This window comes from Gorilla gorilla, chromosome 10 (genome assembly GCF_029281585.2).
Source record: "Gorilla gorilla gorilla isolate KB3781 chromosome 10, NHGRI_mGorGor1-v2.1_pri, whole genome shotgun sequence".
Taxonomy (NCBI): Eukaryota; Metazoa; Chordata; class Mammalia; order Primates; family Hominidae; genus Gorilla; species Gorilla gorilla.
This window is the reverse complement of record NC_073234.2, coordinates 58,155,646-58,177,967: the sequence shown is the minus strand read 5'-3', so window position 1 is coordinate 58,177,967 and position 22,322 is coordinate 58,155,646.

The window sequence follows — 22,322 nt, the reverse complement described above, 5'->3', positions numbered from 1 at the left end:
ATCTGGCCAAAATATCTTCCCCTGTGTATGTCTTCCATATGGCTCATGTGACATTTGGCAGGGAAGAGGGGCGATGTCTTTCTCTCTCACTTGATAAATTTGGGCTCCATGCTGCTACTACTGCTATAACCATTACCCTTTAATTATGTGCAAAAATTGTATTGTTTTCATTAGAGGGGTGGAAGAAAATTTGGAAGAGTTGATTTTAAGCTAATTGAGGACAGGGATTACGTATCTTTCCAGATTTATATTTTTTAAATTAAATAAAAGTAAAAAAATAGAAGATATGACTTGACAGGCTTAATGCAATTAAAGTGATCACTTGATTGGCCTCCAAGATACTGATTTTAAAAATACTTAAATTGAATCATTGAAGAAAGACTAATACATTTTTATCCTATTATAAGCACATTATTAAAATGTACTTTCATATCCCGAGCTCAAAACCACCCACTTTGTGTAAAGGTCTTGATGTCAGCATTTCCCACCAAGGCCAGATGTGTTGCCTTTAAGAACTTATCTACTGTCTCTTGTACTAGGCAGTGGGGGCTGCTTATGACATATTTTAGGCTCTGTAGCCACTTTTCAGGACATCTGTATACGCAAGATTCATTTTAAATCTTTTAACACATTTTCCTCATACGGATGTTACTGTTACAGTCCCTTGTGAGAACATGTGTTGGTTATGTTAGAATAAGACATAAAGTAACAAATTGACTTCCTTTCAAATGCTTTAGAAAATTTTAACCCTCAGGAATAGATTCCTAATTAGGTGAATGGAAATTGAGATCTGGTTAAATCTTAGCGAGTAAGTGAAAATAGACCAGGGGAAGTTTTCTCGCAGAGGTCTCCCTCTGGAGACCCCTCCTGTGGGGGCTGTCAGGAAATCACTATACTCCTCTCACTGTCCTTCCATTTACCTGCCACCATGTGGTGGCTACACATAGGTCAAGGAGTTCTAGACGAAAAATGAAGGGAGATGGGCAATGGTCCCGTCGTCCTGGAAGAAGAGTATAGAAACAAATGTACAAGAATTGGCATTTATAAGAGGAAGAGATTTACAGAAGGAGATAAACTCTGCAGCTATTGCAGGCAAGGGTAAAAAAATTAGCTCATTCAAAATAAATTTCCTTTTTTAGACCCCAAAGATAACAATCAGGTTTCCTTTCTCCTCTTGCTTTTCCCTCTGTCAACTGCACTCTTTGACCTACTCCTGTCATGCTTCTATGTGCATAATATACTTCTTTATATATAATTTCTCATGTGTCATCTTATTTTGCCCTTATAATAGCCATGTGAAGTAGGTGAAACAGGATTGATCTCATCAGTTTATAAATAAGGAAGCTAAGGCTTTATAGGTATATTTTGAATGTCTTACAAGTAGTAAGTCTCAAGTTTGGGTCATTTGTTTCTAAATCTCATGACTGATTCATAAGATATGTTGTTCACGAGCTTGCAAGTCTCTTCGTGATCTGACTCTTCTTTCCTTCTCAAGTCTTGTATCTTCTCACTTTCTCATTTTACAATCTGTTATTCAGTCATAGTGAATATCTTAGTTTCTCAATTTTGCTGCAGCCGTTCTCACTTCTGAGTATTTGCTCGTGCCCTCTGCTTTTGCCTTTAAAACTCTGTCCACCATTTTGTCTGCTTAACTCTTAGTCAACCTTCACATTTTATCATGCGCGTCATCACTTCCAGTACTGACCAGTCCTCCGGCTTCCTTTCTGGGTTATCTGCCCTCTTTAGTACCATCATGGTGTCTTGCTTACCCTGTGTCTTTGGATTTGTCGTGATTCATGTGTTATAATTATGCCCCCTATTGGACTGTAAACTACATGAGAACAGCAGATCACCTCTGTGTTCACAGCATCTGGCTCAGAGTGGTGCTCCATATTTATTCTTTTTCTGAAAGGATGCATGAATGAATGAATATTCCTTGTTGAAATGTACCCTTTTTTTCTCAACCAGTTTCCAACTCTCCCTTATTATTTTCTTAATTGATTTAGCAAAGTAAGAGTAACAGTTCATTTGATTTAAGGGCGTGTCCTACATTTATAAATACAAAGCCTCTTTAGTCACGGTGTCCTTCTGAGAGCAGCGGGGGCTGGCTGTCACTTTCCATGAGGAAAGAGAATAAAAAACAAAACAAATCCCATTTTGCTACTTTTCTAATTCCACTTCTTTTCCACCACCTACTTTTCAGCTTTGGATTGTAGTCAGCTCTATTTTTAGCCCATCCATCAAGATTTTCAAAAATTATCTGTGAACCCTTTGTTACTTATGCAGAACTAACTCATAGGTCAACATAACAATAAAAATGCAAATTATAGATGTTTCTCATTATGCAGAAAAGAATATTTTAATTCTTGGTCCAAACATGTTGCAATCTTAGACCTTGCTAAATTTCCCTGAGATTTTTCCATTCATAAATTTAGTAATGTCTTCTTGCAATTTTTTTTTTTTTTTTGTTCAGTTTTTCAGTCCTGACATGCAACTTTGAGAGGTTGGGCATACTTTGGTAGGAACTGTGTAACCCAAAAGAATAAAAGCTTCTTAAAGGTTATCCAGCTTGAACTATGTCCAAGTTTTCCGCAAATGAGCTATATAAAATTTTGCCATATGTTCCTCTTTATATTGATACATCTGAATAGAGAAAGATATTTATAAACAATGTAGGTATAGTCACTGATTGAGGAGGCATTAATTTTCTGAATATTCAGATAATTCAATATCTGGCATTGTTTAATTTATCTAGACAAATGACATTTGGTTAAAACAAACCTATAAGGCTTATGCTATGGGGCTATTTTAAAAATATTTTTTGGTCTGGAAAAGGTCTGGGGAGCAGCTGGCCACCAGCTGGAGCCTCATGCTGTTTTATTGAAGTAGAATTGGGACTTTACAAGCTTAATTATAACAAGACTTCACCTGCCTCACAGAATTGGTTACAGCCCCCATTCTCCCAAGGCACCCCCTCCCCTGCCTTCCTTTAAAAAAAATTGTTGGTTGCTTTAAGGCTTGTTTTAAATATTTCCACCCAGACCATATATGATCTGAAAGCTTTATAGTGATACTGTTGATTTCATTACAATGACACAAAAGTGTAAATGAAATGTAGCTTCTTTTGTATAGGTAAGTTCAGCAATAAGGTGGAGGAACTTGGAGATAATGGTGAGTAATATATTTAAGTTCACAGAAGGTTATCTATAAATTTGATCTAAGTGATAGATCTGGCTGGGTCTTTTGTTTCAATTAGTTGGTGAGGGAACCATGTGTTCATATCATTAGTCCTTGTATCCTAAGGCTTTACCTTTCTTTCACTTTATGATTCTCTTAAGCATATTATATAACATGAGCCTCGCATTTGATTGTAAACACTTTTAGGTACTTCCCAATATAGCTGGTATAGTTTTCAGCACAAAACTGACACTTAGGAAATATTGACAGCTTGATTTATTAGAAAGTGTCTATATGAATTTGCAACAAAGATTGCTGGTCACATATTTGAAAACTGAGTTATAAATCCTTGCGTTTTCTTTTAGCATGAACTACTAAAGGATGACTAACTGCTGTTTCCTTTGTGCTGTTTTTGGTGCATGAATAAATGGCTGCTAACTCCTTTAGGATGATGACTTAGGGGAGAGTTTAGAGAGAGATTTAAAATCACCTTTCAAATATGAAGAGAAAAAAGTAATGAGAATCTGTGGTTGGTGACGATAGTAATAACACAATGTGAAAACATTGGTAAAAAGTAATAATCCCCTGTTGCTTTTTGTGCTAAAAGATTTCTAGATCCTCTGTAGTCTGGAAAGGTACAAGACTATATGAATAAATTACATGTTAGTATGAAATATGCAGCTTGACCCTTTTGAGCTCATGTTTGTAGCTTTCTTGTCGTCAATAAGATAATTACATTTTTATTTGCCCGTAACACTTGGGATTAGAGATATTTATTGGTCTAGGAAAAAGAGTTGTGAACAATTGGCTCAGTCCAACAATGTTGCAGTAGATAGGGTTTTCTAAACTGAAAATGGTGGATGAAAGAATTATCTATGATATTTACTAGGCACCCTTTGAAAAGGAATTCAGCTGATGCGCAATATTCAATGAAGGACAAGAAAATGTCGTATTGCTTGGGACAGCCTCATGAAGGAACACGGTCCTGTAACAGAAGAAAAGAAACTTTGTTTGTTATTAATATTATGTGTAATATATTACTTTTAATCTGTTGTTTTAAGTATCTGAATAATCAAATCCAATTTTTCTCAAGACTAACTTTCAAACACAAACATTCACTCTTCTTTGTAGCTTTCTTTGACTTTTCTTCCTACCCACCCCAGTCTTCCCACTCCAGTGAAATTATCATCTCCTTCATCTCTGCTAACAGTGCATTCCTCCTCTCTTACAGCACTTCTCCAATTGCACTGTAATTATTTGTTTACATGTCTGTCTCTCTCACCAGACTGTGAGCTGAGACAGCATTTCACTTAATTCACTTGGTATACTCACACCCTGGCCGTGTCTGGCACATGATAGGCATACAACAAACACTGAAAGAAGAAAAAGGAGAAGAGATTAATGAATGAGTGTAAATTATTGTCATCTCTGATTTATTTGGCAGTTATATCATAGCGTGCAAAAAAGAAACACCCATCTTATTACTTCTTCAGTGTCATGTAGCCTTTTCTGGAAAACTTCAGCATGCTTAACAGTCTACTCAACTCATACTACATAATTCCACGGCAGTGATAACAGCACTGTAATTAGAGCATAAGCACTATCAACTTATTGTAAATCATACTGAGTTTACATCTTGGAATCTACAGGTGTGGTTTTATGTTTCAACTGTAATTCACTCACTTTATAAAAAGAGAGGATGTCTGGTTTGATGTATAAAACTTGATAACTAATGGTTAGAATTTTATAATTTGCTTATATTTACAAATAGTTTTAATTATAATTTATTCTTAGAGAAAGAAGTATATCATTTGTTAAGCAGAGTCATTGAGGTGATCAGGCAAGCTTGTTGCTAAATTGTACACTGTTCAAAGACCAAGATTATCACTCACTGTTGTTGAGTAAGTATGAGGGTGGCTGAAAAGCCTGCTGGATGTTAAATTCATCTTTTGAACAAATGTTTTGGTTTCATTAAAAATGAAAATGCACTCCACCCGGGTTTTCCTGTTATCATGTAAACTTATGTGTATTTAAGAAAAATTTAATTGTTCTATTTCATTCGTTTATGCTCATGTCATTAAGATGATATTTGGTGATGGATAAGAAGGGCCTTTTTTGTTGGCTTTACTCTTTATTATTTTAAACCCCCTAAAATATTTTTTGTTCTAATATTCAACAAACTTAGTCAATGAGATGGTATGACAACAGCACAATTGTCTCCAGTACCTATTTTAGCTTAATAAGTGCAAAAAATCATTCACTATCCTTAGTAAATGATTTCTATCTAATAGGTTATATTATTATCTTTATAAACAAATATATTTAAAATTAAACAACACCTAAAATTGTAACCTGAACACTTACAGAACCTTAAGAACAAAACAATAATTTCTTATTCATGGTTAGATTATTAGGTTTTCGCAGAATACTTGGAAAAAGACAGAAACCCAATAAATATTGAATATGGATTAATTGATGAATGTATTGACAAATGTTAATAGGATAACTTTTTTGGTTTGTGATTAAGTGGGCAGAAAGAAATGCAAAGGTCATTTTCATATTTGAGGCATGTAAGTAAGGAATTTCAGCTATTGTGGGAGATCCACAGAGGGAGAAACAGTGACTTATATGTAATGCATATTTTGTCCCAATGTAGAAAAAATAGGATGGTTGGTCTTACTGGGATAGAACAAAGTAAAGATTCAATTAAAATGGCAAGAGTTTCTGATCAGCCAGTACTGAGTCTAGAGAAAGGTAGCATGGGAAGATGAGAAGTACTCACTCTTTTCCTTGTCCCAGTGTTCCTAAGCTGACCAACACAACTGTGGTCTCTGGGGAAGGGGCAACAGCTAAACTACTTGGAAAAACAGTGTTTGTATTCCCTGGATCATCAGCATTTATTTTTGTTTTGGACTAGAATTTGTAAACTTTGTAGAACTATTGGCTGGGAGGAAATTTGTTCTACTTACTGTCCTCTCACTCTGGACCAGGGGTGTCAGAAAGGTGGTGCCTGCTCCACAGTAACTCACCAAATCAGCCAGGAGAGTGTAAAAGGAAACAACTAATATTGTCATTTATTTTAATTTTTCTCTAAAAGTTAGAAAATGAATTGAGCTTTACTCAGCTTTTTTGGGGTATGTTTTCAAGTACAACATACATACAGAAAAGTATACAAATGAAAGGTATACAGTTAGATTAATTTTCTCAACATGAACACACATACATTGCTAACATAGATCAAGAGACAGGTATTATCAACACCACAGAAGACCCTCCTCCCTCATATCTTCTTCCCATGATTACCCCTCAAGAGAAATCACTATTTTGACTTCTAATACCATAAGCTGGTTTTGTCTTTTTGTGCATTTTTACGTAAATAGAATCTTCTGTGTGTATGATAGTGTATTTGACATTTTTTTGCTTGTTAGTATGTTAGTGAATTTATCTCTGTTGTCATATGTTGTAGTTCATTCATTTTTAATGTTGCATATTACTCTAATGTGTGGCTGTACCATAAGTGTGTTCATTCTGCTATTGATGAGCATTTAGATTGTCTTGGTGTTGCCAATTTTTGGCTCTCACAAATAGTGCCTCTATGAAAGTATTGTTTATCAACATTTCTGTTGGATAAATCTGTAGGAGTGGAATTCCTGAGTTATAAAGTATGCATATATCAGGCTTTAGTCGGTAGTGGCAAATAGTTTTCCAAAGTGATTGTACCAATTTATACTCCCAAAAGCCATTATATGAAAGTTTTAGTTGCTCCACATCCTCACCAACACATGATATAGTCGATTTTTTATTATAATTCTTTTGTGTGTGTAGTGCTATTGCACTGTAGTTTTAATTTCTAGTTTCCTCATGACTAACGATTTTTGCAATTTTAAAAAAATTTCATGGCCATCTAAACATTCTTTTTTTGCTCAAGTATTTTGCTGGTTTTCTTGATTAGGTTGTTGTTCTCCCTCCTCATTGATCTGAAATAATTATTTGTACCAGTCTGCTATAGTTTGCGTGTTTATCTCCTCCAAATCTCATGTTGAAATTTGATCCACAATGTTGGAGGTGAAAAATAGTGGGAAGTTTTTGAGTCATGGGAACAGATCCCTCATGAATAGATTAATGCCCTCTCTCAGAAGTGAGTTCTCCTTCTTTTAAGTTCCTGTAAGAGTTAGTTGTTAGAAAGAGCATGACGCTACCCCCATCTCTCTTGCTTCCTGAAGCTCTTACCAGCAGCTTAGCAGATGCTGGTGCTATGCTTCCTGTAAAAACTGCAGAACCATGAGCCAAATAAACCACTTTTCTTTATAAATTACCCAGCCCCAGGTATTATTCATTTATAGCAACACAAAATGGACTAAGACAGAGGTTTTGCTGGTATATGTATTAAAAAATATCTTCTCCCTTTCTGTGGCTTGTCTTCACTTTCCTAATGGTAAAACACTACTAATTTGCCACGTGGAATGACATTGGCATCCTCACCACATATGCATGTCAGTCACCACATCCTAAAAGTGTGTGGTGAGACACCGGGAGCTGGATGGTGTGCTTAAGTGTGATGCAATCATTTGAATTTTTGTTTTTGAGATATTGCTGTGCATTATAGTTTTATATATGCATGATTAAATGAACAGAATTATTTATTATCCAGATTTTACTAAACTAGTCTTCACAAAATGGGCAAGTGACTTCAAAATATTTTTGCAAAGTAAACCTAAATTTAAGATAATCTTAATAGAACAGGCACTTGGATACTGTAAGAAAATGGTTGCCCTGATAGCTCTTTTCCAAATAAGAGCTATTCCTCAGTCAAGTAAAGAAAATGACAGCCTAATATTTGACAAGTTAGTAAAAAATATTATCAGAAAAGCTATTTAAATTCAAGATTTATGCCTACCTTAGTGAACAATGAACCTTGTCCTAACATATTTTTCTTGGATGTATTAGTTAAAGCATAAAGCCACCATGATTAGTACAATATTAAATATGTTTATTTCATCTTTATCTCATTCTTTAAAGTTTTCTACTTTTTGTACATGAAACACATTAATTGACATCTATTGAAGCCATAACCAAAATAGTTTAACACACTTCTCTTGAAAATTTAAAACTGTGAATGTACCGCTAAATAGAAGCATTACCATGCAACACAAAACTTCAGGCAACTTTTGAAATGGAAATTTACAAAGCACGTTTTCCACTTTAGTTAAGGCCTGGCTATTTGAAAAGCATCACAGTGCATCTCACAGTGCGTGTGCGGGAGTGGAGATGCCTGGAACAGAATTCCGATAGGACTGTAAGTGAGAGTTCGTTGTTCTGAACTCTCCATTGTTCCGTAAAACCTGTCTTAAATATTCTCATGTTCTTGGGTAAGGACTGATTTCTGAGAATGGAATATGCCTACTGAGAATGGTAGATTTCACATTGCAATGTGGGATTTCTGGGTCCCTGGGAATATTTAACCATGTCTTTAACTATGGCAGCAAATCAACCAGTGGAAGCAGTTGCGCCAGGTGGCAGGTGGAGCATCTTGGGAAGAAGCCAGTTTCTCAAAAACCATGTTGCAAAGGCTTAATTAAGCTTAGGCAGTCAGATAAGCATTACTTTTCTATGAAACAGTCTAAATATAAATACAAAAATAAATAATGTAGACAGAAAAAGATAATGAATGTAATTTTTCTTTTGCTCATATTCTAGAGATTTTGTAAGATTTGATGGAACCAAGTGGGCAAAAGTATCGTTTGTGGGTATGTTACACGCATCTCCTTTCATCTGATGGAGGAAAATAGCCTCAAAAATCACCCAGTGCATGCTGTGGATTGTTGGCAGGCTTGAGAGAAGCCACCTTGGGTGGATGGGTCTTAAGGATCTCCAGGGGAGGAGTTTCCAGATTGTGTTAACAACCCCTTGCAGTCTTTGCTGGCTCAACACTGGGTGGACACTTTTCCTTCAGCTGAGCCTCACATCACTTACTTGGCATGATATGCCCTCCCCTCCCCAACGTCCCAAATGCTGTGACCACTTTGGAGGAAAATGGTGGAGAAATGCGAAGCATTATTTTCGGAACAAAATCTCTGCAGTCCCAAAGCTTTTGCAAAGCACTGTCTATAGGGGACATATCTGCCACATCTGTTCTTGTGTGTGGGAGGCACACTGTATTTATCATTTGAGATGAGTCACCTCATAAAGGAGCATAGTTGACTTCAGCTTTTGTGTTGAAAGGGCTCTCTGGTAGAATGAGCTGTAGTATTTAAGCTTTAAGTGGTACATATCTAGGCCTCCTGGTAGCACCCTGCCAAGAGCAACAATAGCTACAGAGGAGTAAAATCTCCTTCTTTCCATTTCCTTTCTGTCTGACTCTAATGATATTACTGGTGCGGCACAGGCAGTGAGGATCCTCCAGGGTGCTGCCGTGAGAGACCAAGCCATCATCCCACACCTGTTCTGGAATGAAAGCAGCTGAATTTGGCAAGGCCAGGAGACACAAAAACAAAGGATAAAAAGAACCAGAAATGTTACAAAAAACACCAGTGAAATATCTCTAGCCAATCATTAAACATCCACAGCAGTGGATACCAGCAATTCTGAAGGATGGCTCTCAGACGGGGTCCCCAGCATGTAACCCTTAGGATGTATCATCTGTTCCCTAAATATTTGTCTTTAGTTTCCCAGATTCTAAACACAAACAGTGACTTTAACAGTCTCTGCAGTTCTATCTTGGGCTGTCAAAAATTATTTTTTATTATAGATGATTCATTGGCAGAAAGGATATTATTTTCTTTCCCTCTAAAATGTTTTTAAGGTATTTCAGTAGCTATTGATAAATTTTAACCTGGAGGTAAGCATGTCTTTCAAAAGAAAATATGGAAGTTCATATAGACTGGCTTTCTCTTCTACAAGGAATTTGTTAGATTTATTTTCTACATGTCCATACCTGGTAAGAATCCCCACGTAGGCCAACGTAGTTATATGTGACATAAGTCACAGATAAAACAGCCCTGAATCTGTGGGTAAAATAGAGCCATAATATTGTCCCACATAACTCACTCTTTTACTTCCAGCTCCTACCTTCACATTTTGTTCAAAAAGAGAAAGAGATGTAATCCAAGAGATAATCAGGTCTACTTCCCTTTACAGAGAGTTGCAGAGTCAGTGTACAGACACAGGGTTTAGCTGACACCTCCTACAGTGCTTTTGCTGTTAAAATTGAGTGTTAAGGAGGTCTGGGTCATAAGTTCAGTCCCCACTGATGTCCCGTTATCTTTAACAACGTGGAGATAAGCTTTTCCATATGGCCTATTGTGAGTTAGGTTTATGATGAAATAAATTGCATGCTTCTGTTTAGATGGTTTGACACAGTAATGATCTCTCCTTCTATTTCTTCCCAAAATATGTATGGACAACATTGTATTCATCCTTGTTTTTTATATTCTCTCCTTACTCTTTCATTTGGGTTTAAGTAATAAAGTCCCTCTTAAAATGTAAACATAATTTGGAAGTTATCAAGTATTAATGGTCCATCAATGCTCAAATTTGTCTACAGGATTTTCCCCCATTATGCAGAAATGCGAGGAAATGGGACTCTAGAGACGCAAGTTGTGATAAAGGAAAAAGGCCAAGATGAAAGAAATACAGCACAGTTTCTAAAAAAAGAAACTGTGGTTACCTTATGTGGCCCAGGGAAGCAAGTTGGACCTTGGTATCTGATGGCAGGAAAGTACCAATAACAAAAGAAAGAAGAAGCACAGAAGAGTTCCCAGGAGAAAGAGTTCTGCTTCTCAATTTTGCTCACTCTGCCTCTCTGTTATTCTTGTAAAAGGGTGGCATTTGTTGTAAGGGGGACCTGTGAAGGGATTACGGATGGCTAAAAGAAGAAGATCCCACGAGTGGAAAAATACTGAGAAGTGTCATAGTGTAGGTGAAGAAACTCAAGTGAAATTACTCAGAGCAGATCACAAATATTTTAGACCATATAATGCACTCAGCATTGTTCCTAGAGCATCATAAACACTCAGTGTAAGTTTCACTTCTCCTTCCTCTCCTTTTCCTCCTCTCTCTTCTGCCCCTTCCTTCTTTTTTTCTTTCCTTTCTTCTTCCTCTTCTCCTCCTTTTCCTTCTTACTGCTGTTGTTGTTACTTATTTTCATTATTTCTCCTTCCTTTACTTCCCATCCTGACAATAGAGATCCTACCCAACCATTCAGTTAACTTCACTAGTATTTGAGTTCTACCTCCTTCATTAAGCTTTCTCCGGCTAATCCTAACCTGCATTGACCTCCCATTTGGGGATTAATATCTGGTTTCACACTGTCTTAAATTGTTCCTTGTTACTCCAATTATTATTTAATCTTGTCAGATGAATAAAGTGACAAATACTTTGAAGGCTGAAACCATAGCCTTGTTTCTCTGTATTCACCATAATAATTAGAACAATGTTGAATATATAGTAGGTCTTAAATAAATGTTTATTGACTAAATCATAGGTATTTAATAATTACTGGCTGTTTCACTGTCTTCCCTCTGTGTGATCAGAAAAGCACATATATATTACTGTATTCTGAAGAAAAGGAAAAAAAAGATTTGTTAATGTTCACAATTTACTTGGAACACTGTTATTTCTATCCTGCCATGTTAAAATCCTTTACTTGCTGTTCTGGCCAAAACAAATGAAAACAAATGAACAAAGAAAACTCTCCAAAAGAAAAAAGACAATAATAAAAGAAGCCAAAAAAAAAAAAAACCCAGCAAAAAATGCAAACACTTGTGAAATGAGTTAAAATAAAAATAATGTATGAATTTAACACAGATAATTAGAGCATAGATTACAGCTGGGAAAGAATTCCTTAAAGTTAAGGTTATGTTTATTATCCTGGAATTGAAGCAAATATTTGAAATAAGTTAATAATGGATAGAGCAGCATCGGATTTTTTCCACATAACCCATTTTAGATCAAGAGTGCTTTGTGGGAAGAACATGAAATCAGTTGAGACCAGCTGACCTTTGCAAAGAATTGTGGCTGCTTAACTTCATAGTTCACTTCATATTGTATTTGAAACATGAAAGAAAAATCTTCCAGTCCCCATCTGCTGAATTAGTCCCCTCTTCTCCTTCAAAGTCCAAACAGAAAACCACTTGCACCACTAAGCCTTCAAATGGAAGAGGGATGTTCACACCATGTTCTGTTGTATTAGAACAATGAAACAACCAGTTTAACTCTTCTGATTAATTTAGGCAAACAAGAAAACAATTCAGTTAAATATGATTACATATGCAGCAGGAACCAGCTTTAAAAATTTTTTTCTCTGACTATTTTCATAGTTTATCAAATTAGCTTGGAATTAAGCATACAATAAAGAGTGATTTTTTTCATGTTTAATTTTCTGGTTAGGGATATAAACTCCACACAGTATCTTCTAAGATTACAACCTATTCAGCCAGATTTTAAAAATCATTCAGTTCTCTTTGGAGAAAATTAGAACTTTTTCTAAACGCTTGATAGCAGAATGCCTCCAAGCACTATGATAACCATAACTCTTTTTCGAGTTCAATAGTGCAGACCTGTACAAAGCTGAAAAAGTACTGGCAAGAGAGCCATTTCTTTCTCCACCAGGTCCTGTTCCTCAGCACTTCACAGGCAGGCCATAGCTGGACGAATATCAATACCAGTCTCCTCTAAATACTGGGCTAAATGAGATAGTTTATGGAAACTCTGCCACAAAGATATTCCATTGGCATGGTGGAGTTGGGCTTGGTGTTGTGCAGTATGCTTTCATGTCTACATCTGTGTCTATTTCTCTGCATCTGTGAACTTGAATTGTTCTTCCTTTAACAATTCTGCTCCACTGTACCTAGTGGAGTACTACCTCCTCTCTATTTAAGACAGCTTTATCATCTTTAAAAAAAAGTTTTCTCATGAATGCAAACACTGCTCTCCCACAAAGAATCTGAGTATTCACTATCCTTTCCTATAGATATCTCACCTCCCATTGACCCTGATTAAGTGGGGTTCCAGTGAGAATTGGCTTATCTTTGTACACTATTTCTTGATCAGTGAACTAGCTGTGTGAGCAAGTATGGTGTACACCAAAAAGAGAGACATTATTTTATTTTATTTTACTTCATTTTATGTTCACATGTTAACAGGTAGGGTGAAGAGACCTTGCCTTCTGAAGCACCTCCCATTTTCATCACTTTAAGGCCATTGCCTCTCTCTATGTGACCTTAAAACATCACAGCTATTGTCTACCACACCCTGGAATTCATTTCAGCTTACATAAAGGACTTGGCGAAAAACCTTTCTTTCCATTGTGTTTCTTACAATCTTCCTCAGTAACTTCAAGGCTTACACTTTTGACCCTGAAGATTCCTTGATCTGGTTCCTTTCCACTCCCGACCCCAAGGACCTACAGCTCATTGCTTCCCAATCCAGGCAGCCTGAACTTTGTCTTCATAAGTCAATACTTGTTCTGAGATCTTTAACTCTGTACTTCCCTGCCTTCATCACAAGTTTTTACTTGTACCCTTCCCCATTTAACCTAACATTTATTCACTGTCCTCTTCAGCACCTTCCCATGCTCAAATGGTGACTCTAGTCTCTCCTTTCTGACCTGGCCCTCCACAGACAACTTTTACTGTTAGCCTCTCTGATCCTTCTCCCTGGCACTCTCACCAAATCTCAACCCTAGGTAACCTCCACCAATGGCTTTCCCTTTTTTTTTTTGAGATGGAGTCTTGCTCTGTTGCCCAGGCTGGAGTGGGAGTGCAGTGGTGCTATCTTGGCTCACTGCCACTTCTGCCTCCAGGTTCAAGCAACCCTCCTGCCTCAGCCTCCTGAATAGCTGGGATTACAGGTGTGCACCACCACACCTGGCTAATTTTTGTATTTTTTGTAGAGATGGGGTTTCACCATATTGGTCAGGCTGGTCTTCAACTCCTAAGCCTTAGGTGATCCACCCACCTCAGCTTCCCAAAGTGTTGGGATTACAGGCGTGAGCCACAGCACCCGGCCTTGCCTGACTATTGATGACACTCTACTTGTTGTCTAAGTATGACACTCTACTTTTAGTCTAAGTGAACCCATTCACTTGCTTTTGACTCCCACTAACTATATCCTGTCAATTTATATTGTGGGTCTACAGTCTGGTATCTCCTTTGACCTTCAGATTCATATATTTCACCATCTCCTAGTTAAATCCATTTGGATGTCTGCCTCATCATGTCCAAAGACAACATGTTCAAAGTGGATCTAAATTTTTTTTCTCTCTCTCTCCAAACCCACTCTTCCTTCCCATATTTCCTATGTTAATTAATTGCAACATTATTCATTTACTCACTCGAGCCAGAAATTTGCAGTCATCCTAAACCACTTCCTCTCCCTCATCCCCCATATGCAATCAACTAGCCAATCCTACCAATTTTTTCTCATAATTATTTCTTGATTTCTTCCTTTACTCTTTTGGTTGTGTTCATCATAATTGTGCACCTGGAATATTTCACTAACCAAACCCCTGCTCTTCCTGATTGCTAGTTGGTTTCTTTGCATGGCATTGCCCTTCTGCAGCCTGGGTGCTGCATCTGAAACACAAATCTGGCCAGACCATTTTCATGCTTATAACCTTGCCATACTTCCTCATTGTTTATTAATTACATCAACATGTTTCTTAATACAGCTCTTAGACTCTTCACAATCTGGCCCCTTTCTGGGCTTTTAGCATTTTCTCCCATCATACCTTAACGAAATAATTGGCTAAAACTGAACTCATGATTTATTTTTTATCAACTTATCCCCCAAAGATACACCTCCTTCTACATTAACTGTCATTTTATCCAATCTTCTAAATTAGTAAAAAAGTCAATACATACTTCTCCACCTCACTCACCAAGAATCCCAAACAATAGCTCACCTAATTTGATTACTTGTATGCCAGAAAGTATCTCTCAATTCTGGACCCTCCACTCTATTCCCCTTTTAACATTTCTTCTGTGAACTACAAAAGCATCTCGGTGCCGAGTTTAGCTTCTCAGCATTGATGACTCCATTCTGTGTTATGAATTTGGGTGCCATCCTAAAAATATTGAACATTCTTGGAAGAAAAGGATATATAAGAGGTATGTCATATATGTTACTACTAGGTCCAAAGTAGGCACTTCATTAATTTATAATTACCAGAAATTATTTATATAGATCAATTCATAAACAGAAGGATAGATATAGGCAGAGAGATGATAGATAGATGATAGATAGATGATAGATAGATAGATAGATAGATAGATAGATAGATAGATAGATAGATAGGTAGAACAGGACCACTCAACCAGTGTTCATGGATCCAGAGTGACATTTATTTTCCAGTTTTTTGGTAGCAGGAGGGACCAGTATAACATAAAGATAAATATCTTTTTTCTTCTAGCCAAGAACTGTGGGGAATTTACTATAAAATGAAGGAACATAGCAAAATGTTCACCTAAAAATCTTCATGCCACCTATATTCATCTTCTTGCCTACACAGTGATATAAATATGCAGAAAGCGTTTTGAAGTATTTTAGGCTTTCATGAAAAATATAGACAGCTGACCCACAAAATTTGTGAAAAATATACATTCAAGGGAATCTTTCTTTCTGGGAATTTGGTGCTCACTATATTTGATTTGACCAAAAATACTTTTAAAAATGTTCTAGGTAGTAATTTACTTGAAAGTCTTGTTACTTTCCTTTTCTCCCCTCTTGCCAATTCAGCAAAACAGCTCTAAGTTCAAGTCTTAAATTGAGGCTCAATGAAAAGCTACCTGCTTTTAATAATTCAATCGCTTCACAAATGGTCCCTCTAGGAATGAAGCTAAATGCAATATATATTGCTAATGAGAGTGAGAAACTTAGAAAGAAAGGGGAGAAGTGGGCCTGCTTAAGAATTGAAGACAGTGTATCGATGCTCTCTCTTTCACAGTTTAATTATCAACTCTAAAAAAAAAAAAAAAAAAAAAAAAAAAGACTACTTAAGATGTCCAGAAGAAAGGTTTTTGCTTATTTTCTTGTAAGGTGCAGATAGTTCATATTTTTCACCAGTTCAATTTGGGAGTCCTGCTTTTCACCACACCTCTTACTGGACACTTAATAATAAAGACTCGTATTTCACTTTTCACCAACCATAGCTACTTATTTGGTGGCTTCCACTCTCATGTGACAGCACGTGCATAATCAGGATGTAATACAAGACCAGCCAGGCGAGACCTTGCAGTAATCTTCTTTAAGTTGCATTTGCATCAAACACGTTGTGTCTAAAAGTGAGAACTGCCTTTAATGTTGGCAAGTTGATGATAGGGAAGAAAAAAAATGTCTGAGTGTTCCGAGAGGATAACTTTATCTTGAGTGTAGGTTTGTTTGGAATGTCAGTAGCCAGTCTGAACAAAGAATTCCTTGTATGGTGAAGACGTCTTTTGAATGTATTTTTTTTTCCATTGAAAAACTGAAGAAAATGATCTCTGGGGAGAAAACAGAGTTTTAAAAAATTAACCACACTTTGGATTACTGACATTTGCAATTAATATTACTTTTATTTTCCCTGGTGATCCAAATGTCAGGTATATGTCATTTTGATTCAATTATTGACCTTCAGCATTTTTCCCATACCACCAACTTAGGCAGTCTAGACAGTGTGGTTGCTCTCTGGGAAGTGGGCTGCTTTCTGGGAACTGATTTCTTTTGGATCATGGAGAAAGTCTCAGCAGGCCTGGATAACTCTTCCCACATACTTCTTTGTGCCAATATATTTCAATATCTATGATGCCATAATAAATTAATACATCTGTATCATATTAATAATACATTAGAGCCACGCAACGGTAACATGACACAGTAGAAACATTGCTAAGCCCCTAAAGCTTTCACATGGCTCTGTTAGACGAAAACCATTACAGTCAATTCCAGCTCACAGACCTTACGTCTGTGAAAAGGCAAAACAGACAGAGTGTTGGGTGCTTTTGAGTAGTATAAACGATCTTGTTATCAACACCAACACTGCTGTCCAGAGATAAAGAAAGCAGACAGTCAGACGAGCTACTCTGTGGGCCCTGTGTTTTTTATAACCCCCGATACCCTCCTCCTTTGCATTATTGGTTTGTCATCCTTTGGATAATTGTTCATAAATCATTGCTGAAATTGCTCAGGACTCCATAACGTTTCTTGCCAAAAAGTATTTCACCAAATATTTGATAGATTTTCCAAAATAATTTACTCATAAGAGACTTGGATTTCACATTTACAAATAGAAAAAAAGTAAGGCTTTTTCTAAAAGCCAAGTTGGCTGGATATAATTTTATTTCCAAAGTGAACAACACATATACATGAATCTTAACTAGACCCAGGATTTCTTTTTTCTAACCACATTCCTAAATATCCATCCCCTGCTTCTAGTTGGGCCTGGGCATAGTATATTTCTCTTCTATGGAAGTTGATTCATTTTCCAAAAGTTTCCAAGGAAATAAATACCATAATTTGGGGGTTAATTAAATCTATTGTTTTATAAGGACTTTACAAGGACTAACCTAAACTTTTTATGCTGCATTTGAAATTCATTATTCTGTACTTTTACTATCATAAATAAAAATTAAAAACAGCTGCTTACCTCTGCCTATTTCTTTTCACATCCTTGAAGAATGTGGATAGGTTTGCCCCTTCATATTTCTGCATTAAATAGGCCCAGTGTCTGTGACCTTTATTTAGACAGACAATTTTCCAACCATTTAATCATTTTCATTGCTCTTCTTTGGACTTGTTTCAAACTCTCTTTCATTGGGTGGGCCCCAAGTGGTCACAGTGTTGCGGTACAGTGCTGACTAAATGGGAAGTTACTTCACTGGAAACACATAGCATGAGCTGGATCTCTTTTTTCCACATGGCTACACCTCATTTTATGCAACCTCACTATGTGAAAATCCAGATATAGCTTAAACTTTATAAGAAGATTCACCATAGGTGAACCTCTAGAAAAATTGTCTAATATATTTAAAATATTATTTGTTTTCTAATATCTATGTATGTATAACTTTTCAGAGGACATGTATCATGTCCTCCGAAATTATATTACGTAATGTTCATCCATTCATTCGCCTACTCATTCTTTTATTTATTCAAGAACGTTGGTCAAATTCCCAGTATACTCTGGTAGGCCCTGGAGATATAAAACTGAATACTTTAACTTGGTTCCCTTGGCTGCTTACCTTGAGGAGCGTGTAGCCCAGAGAGACAGAGTCTAAGTATTTTGATATCAATCAGATCTGTGTTAAAATTGTGGCTCACAAGGAGGATTTGTTGGGTCCAGGGGTCTGAGGCTACAGTTAGCTACGATTGTGCTACTGCACTCCAGCCTGGGCAACAGAGTGAGACCCAGTCTCTAAAAATAGAATAGAATAGAATAGAATAGAATAGAATAGAATAGAATAGAATAGAATAGAATAGAATAGAATAGAATAGGTAAAATTGTGGCACACTATTTACTAGCTGCAAATCATCCAGCGTACACTTAGCTTCTCCAAAACTTAATTTCCTCATTTTTAAAAGGAAGATAGTGATAATTTCTATCTCATAGGAGGTGGTAAAGTTTAAATAAGCAATATGTGGGAATAGTGTGACAGAGCAGCTGGTTATTATTATTTTCCAAGATTTTTCATATAGCAGATAATTTTATTTATTGCCTAAATTAGTAAGTAAAAGAATGAATAAGCAAGTGAAATATACAGGGAAACTTACAATACAATATAAGTGTTACAATAAAGGTATGAACAAAATGTCGCAGGAACAGAGGAGCAAAATGCTAAACCTTCTTGTGAAGACTTTATGGAGAAATATTATTCAAATGGTATAATTAAGGACAAGTATTTGTCTATTAAGGACAGAAATTTGCCAGGTGAAAAATATGAGGAAGGGCATTCCAGAAAGAACAAAGAGCATGTGTAAAGGCATTGAAATACAAGTACATGTGGCAGGCTAAGGAATTGTGAGAAGCCAGGTGCATTCTGAATGCAAGGGCTGCATGGAGGGTTGTTGCAAATGATGGGGCTGGAGAAGTAGTGAGGGTCAGAGATGAAGGTCACAAGCGCAATGCTGGAATTTATCCTTAACTCAAATGTACAATGAAACTGACAAAAATTGGAAAACAAAATACTTTTTATACTGCAGATAAGATCCTGTCATTTCTTTATAGATAGACTCCTCATTACAGAAATCAAACTTCAGTGACAACTTAGGCATTCCTAATAAAATAACAGACATTTTAAAGTTTTAAATAATATATCCATTACATCATTTGATTATTAGACGTATTGTATATTCCTCATTGTAAATTTTCTCAATCTCTAACAAAAATCTTTGCATGATTATTTAGTTATTAACTTTAAGAATATTCTTTGTGGAGAATGGAGATGCCAAATAGTCATTTACATTTTGTGTTTGTGATTTTTTTACTTTTGGTCCAAGAACTTTTGTAAACCAACAGTTTAGCTCATGATGCTTTCACGAATTAACCCACATATTTCATAAATCTAGGAAGATTCCTAGAGTTTTAAAAAGATTTCCTAGAGAATTGTTCAATATTTTTGATGGAAATAATAATAGACTAAGCCCATGCCTTTTCTTGTGTGTATGTGTATCTCTCTATCTACCTGAATGTTTGTGTGTGTTTGTCTATCTCTCTGAGTGTTGTGTGTACAGCTGTGTAACACACACACTTACATATACAGTCTTTTCTGGAGAGATCTGCTGTATCTAGCAAAACGGTAATAATGAGGGCTCTAGAAAAGGACAATCAGGGAAGTAAGCAGTTAAATTTTTACGAATACCCAATACCCTATTCAGTTTACTCCAAGCTTAAGTCAGTGGGATATAAGGAAAAGAGCCAAGATTTTAATTCTGATCTAGGTTAAAAATCCCATATATGACATTATTTGTAATCATTCAACTATCAATAATTTTTTGTTGAATGCTTATTATATACTCAGTATTTTAATTAAGTGAAAGATATATGCTTACTATATGGGTAGCTTTGAGCAAATATTTCACTTAGAACTTCAACTTTTGAATCTGTAAAACAGGGAAAATCATAGGGTTAGGGAAATACTGAATAGGACAGTGCAATGCAGAGCCTGGCATAGTGTGCCCATACATGTGCTGACAGATTCTCCATTTATTGAGCTTGGCTGATTTTCTAATGTAGGAAAGTAAATGAAAATGTTCTAGACCAGAACATAAAGGAAAACTTATTGATAACGTACCTTGGGATCATCATCATTTGTATCGTTGCGGTAAAGAAAAGGGTTTTAGAGTGAGGAGTGGGAAGAACAGGAAAGGGTACTGTTATTCCAACAAGCTTTGGACATACCTGCATTCAAATCCTGAACCTGCTTACTTATTTTCTGGGTGACTGTGTGTTAGTTACTGAGCCTCTCTCCATTTCAGTTACCTCATACTTAATGGGATAGTGTATTAGTCAGGATTCTCCAGAGAAACAGAACCAAAAGAACATATATAGATACCTAGAAAGAGATTTATTATGAGGGATTGGCTCACATGATTATGGAAGCTGAGAAGCCACACAATATATTGTCTTTAAGCTGAAGGCCCCGGAAAGCTGATGGTGTAGTTCCAGACTAAGCCCAAAGGCTTAAGGCCTAGGAGAGCCAATGATGTATGTCTTGGTCCAAGTCTGAAGGCCCAGAGAACGAGGTGTGTCAATATCTGAGATCAGAAGATGGATGACTCAGCTGAAGCAGAGTTGAATGGGGATGTGGTGGGAATCACTACACCTTCATCTTTCAGGTCCTTGACAGTGGCCCTAATCTCTGCAATCCCTCCAGGGATGCAGCAGTGCTTTTCGTTTACTCTTTTCCTAGGCAGAGCAAATTCTTCAAATACTATTTTTTTTTTTTTTTTTTTTTTGAGACAGAGTCTTGCTCTGTCACCCAGGCTGGAGTTCAATGGCGCGACCTTGGCTCACTGCAACCTCTGCCTCCCAAGTTCAAGCGATTCTCCTGCCTCAGCCTTCTGAGTAGCTGGGATTACAGGAGCCTGCCACTACACCTGGCTAATTTTTGTATTTTTAGTAGAGATAGGGTTTCACCATCTTAGTCAGGCTGGTCTGGAACTCCTGACCTCAGGTGATCTGCCCACCTTGCCCTCTCAAAGTGCTGGGATTACAGGTGTGAGCCACCACACCCAGCCAGGTAGAGCCAATTCTAATGGCTTCCACTAGATCTTCCCCATCAAAGTAGACCCCAATCCACAGGTCAGGGAACCAATGTGAAAATTCTATCAACTGCTCAATATGTCTGCTTTATTTATGCATTCCTTTACTGGGAAAATAACCATGGGATGGGCTTGGGGACCACTGGGCCCACTGTAAGATGGATCTGAGCTAAAACTCCATTGATTAATTGGCCTCCATAAGCAACTACTCTGACTGAAGGGCCACAGTAATGTGTGGGTTCTCCTGGAATTAAAAGCTGCATCCAGTAGTCTCCAAAAGGTCTGGTTATTTCCTTTTCCCCAGTGCACAGTTATCTTGGTAAAAAGTTGTAGGCTCCTTTGGAGAAGGCTGGGAGAAAGATTAACAGATAAATTTTTGGTAGTGAACTGGATTCCTTCTTTGAGGGGACCCAGGCTTCCTGTGATTCAAGGGGTTCTGGGGCTGTAAACTAGCTCAAGTCTGGAAATTGATTGCAGGGTCCTGAATATATTTTTATGATTTGAATTAGAGTTTTGCTCATTTGACCTAGAACTTTTCTGCTTACACAGATAGAGTAATAACTTAGGAGCCGCCTTACTATATTTCACTTCAAGTTAGACCATGGTTATCAAGGAAATGCCACAGGTCTGCACTAGTCAGACTATTCTAATTCCTTCTTTGATTCTGTCGTCCATTACCATAACTATGTCCACCTTGTCCTTGGTGGTTGAGTGCCACAACTTGGCCTCTGTCCCCATATAGGTTTTTCAATTAAGTAGATGCAGCTCCCACTGTAAGGTCTAGCCTACAGAGGAGAACCATCACAGAGCTCTTTAAGGAAGCTCACAAACTTATTTCTCAAAGTGGTTGGTGAAAGGTACATCTTTGGGACTGTCCCTCTTTGTGTGAGTAGTTCTTAGATAGCAAATCT